This window comes from Mus musculus, chromosome 17 (assembly GCF_000001635.26).
Source record: "Mus musculus strain C57BL/6J chromosome 17, GRCm38.p6 C57BL/6J".
In the NCBI taxonomy this organism is placed as follows: Eukaryota; Metazoa; Chordata; class Mammalia; order Rodentia; family Muridae; genus Mus; species Mus musculus.
Genome location: NC_000083.6, coordinates 4,879,229 through 4,882,341, shown reverse-complemented (window position 1 = coordinate 4,882,341; position 3,113 = coordinate 4,879,229). Strand labels below are relative to the sequence as shown.

At 43.1% G+C, this 3,113-nt stretch overlaps 1 pseudogene; it reads right to left on the bottom strand.

The window, feature by feature from the left end:
* Positions 1,022 to 1,759, bottom strand: Gm4828 (predicted gene 4828; annotated as a pseudogene).

Genomic DNA, 3,113 nt, shown 5'->3' with positions numbered 1-3,113 from the left:
AGTCTTTACAGAGTTCATCTACATTGAATGCATCTACTGCTGATATAGGAGTTCTGAGATCTTCAGATGTAATAGTAATTCCATCTACTCCTTCTATACCTTGATGCGTGCTGTTTTGTGTATTTTTGTGCTCTGTTTGTTGGGAGAAGCATATATGATACAGTTGCTTAGGGCTTCATGGGGCTTTGGGCACACCATTTATAATCCCCTTCTTGATCCCAGCCAACTGTTCTCGCCTTGAAGTCGGCTCTGTGTGAAAGCAGTGCAGCTCATCTCATTTCCTTTTGGTCTGGGTGCTGTCTCTTCCTCGTCCCTTTACTTTCAGTGCTTGTCTTTATATTTAAAACCAGTTTCTTCTGATGGCTGTTGCCCCTTCCTTGGTAAACTTAGATAGATATTCTGTCTTTTACGTTTCTGTCTGCTGCTCTCATTCCTTCTGTGCTTTCTCTCCCATGTTTTCCCTACCATTTGCAGTTTTATTTGAGCATTTTATATGATTCCATTTTTCTCTCCTTTTTTGTGGGCCATGCATATGTTTTAGCAGGGTTTTCTGAAAGTTTGCAGGGTTTAATTTTGTAGTCTACTTTCTAATAACGCTTTACTGCTTCCTGGGCTGTGTATGCACCTGGTTCCCTTTCCTGTCCATTGCACCGTGGCTGCCATTCACTCTATGACGTAGAGCTGTACGGAACCATGTGACATGCTGATGCACACGCTAATAAGTTACAGATACATACACACAAACAAATGGGAGTTGAGGAAGCCAGTTTTTATTTCACCTTTACCTATTTTTTTCCCTCCAAATTTTCCTTTCATGATGCAGATGTAAGTTTCTTGCCCATATAATTTTCCTTCTTTTTTGAAAAGTTTGTTTAAACCTTCATGAAGACATACACTGGCAAAAAACGCCTTCAGTCTTTGTGGGAAAACTTTGTTATTTCTTCTCCTTTGAAGGATGACTCCATACAGAACTGTAGATTAGTGGTTTTCTTCCCTTTCAGCCACGTAAACAGTTTTTTTTTTCTTATTTAGTTTTTATTCATAATCATAAACTTAACTTTGCAATCCAGCTAGACTTGAAGGGGAATGAGGAAAATATGGAACCCAAAGAACTTCAGTGAGAGCAGAGATTACAGGACATTGCGAGCAGATGGGGTAGGGACGCTCTCCTGAGCTACAGAAGGAATGGTTTGATGGGTAAAATGCCCGCAAGTCAAAAGAAATTAGAGTTGTCCACAGTCGGAAATGGTGATCTTCTTGCTGGTCTTGCCATTCCTGGACCCAAAACGCTCCATGGCTTCCACAATGTTCATGCCTTCTTTCACCTTCCCGAAGACCACATGCTTGCCATCCAGCCATTCAGTCTTGGCAGTGCAGATAAAAAACTGGGAACCGTTTGTGTTTGGTCCAGCATTTGCCATGGACAAGATGCCAGGACTGTATGCTTCAGGATGAAGTTCTCATCCTCAGATTTCTCTCCGTAGATGGATCTGCCGCCAGTGCCATGTGGTGTGTGACGTCACCACCCTGGCACATGAATCCTGGAATAATTCTGTGAAAGGAGGAACCCTTATAGCCAAATCCTTTCTCTCCAGTGCTCAGAGCTCGAAAGTTTTCTGCTGTCTTTGGAACTTTGTCTGCAAACAGCTTGAAGGAGATGCGGCCCGAGGCCTCGTCATCCGCCGCGATGTCGAAGAACACGGTGGGGTTGACCATGGCTGCAGCAAGCGGCGAAAAGCGACAGTGGCGTCTGCAAAGCCAACAGTTTTTTTTTTTTAGGCTGCATAATATACCAGTCAGATTTTCAGTGCTGTGACAAAATGCCCAATAAAGGACCACGAGGAGAAATGGCTCATTCTGGCTCTGGTTTCAGTCATTTTAGTTTGTGGTTGGCTGTCTCCTGGCTCCATAGGTTTGGACGTAAGGTGAGGCAGAATGTAACATGACAGTGGTGGGCACATGTTGTGGGAGAGAGAAAGGGATCCAGGATCAGGCAAAGTTCAGCATCACGTGCCTGCCCATGACCCACTTCCTTCAGCCGAGTCCTGACCTTTAAGGTTCCCATCATCTCCCAAGACAGCACTGCCAGGTGGGGACCAACATTTAACACATATACTCGTTGGGGGCACAATTCACAATTAAATCATCATATGCATTTTCTGAGAAGAAGACAGATGTAATTCTTAGCTTTTATTTCTCTCATGGTGAAGTGTCTCTTTGCCCTCCCCATTCCTGCCCCCTTGGCTTTCTTTGATTTTGAGAAGTTTGATCAGAAAGTCTTAACTTTCCTCCTCTGCCCTCGACTCCCTTCTCTCCACCTCCTCTTCCTTAACCCCCTCCTCTGGGGCTCCCTTATGCTCACGGTGGACTTTTTGTACTTGACACACAGTCTTTGGATGTTTTTTTCAGTTTTCATCTTTTCCTCTCTGCTGTTAGGGTTGAGGGTGTCTGTGTCGTCCCTGGCAGCGGCCACTGCCCTCAGGAGTCCCGGGAAAAGATGCTTCACCTTTTTCTCTTTTCTCTCATTGCTTCTTTGACCTTTCTTATTTCGTTTTGTAATGTTTTTATTTCTCATTATATCCATCTGTCCTTATACACTGTCTGTTTCCACTAAAGTTCTTAGCATACTTATCACAGTTTGTAAAAGACCCTACTTTTGTAAGCCCAACATCCTCACTGTATCTGACTTTGCACACGAAGCTGGCCCAGTCTCGCTGATGCTTGCCTTGCAGTTACTGTATTATTATTATTATTATTATTATTATTTATTATTATTATTACTAGACTGAGTCAAAGGAATTGGCCTTAATTTTTTATTTTTAAAAATCAGTTTATCATAATGGCCCCACAAATAAAGACACCACACAGCTAGATTAAGGAACCCCTTAAACAGATACCTGCCCTGCCTCAGATTCTACAGACATCCCAGCCAACATGGCTAGTCCATTTATTCTGAAGTCACGGGCTTCATTTTAGGGTGTTCATTGTCACTTACATTTTTTGTGAACTTAGCCACAGAGAAAAGAAAGACGAGAGACAGGTTTGAAACTAGGAAAGCATATTACATAGCGGTGTGTTTTCTTTCATGTGGTGTTCAGCCTGCATTCCACCCT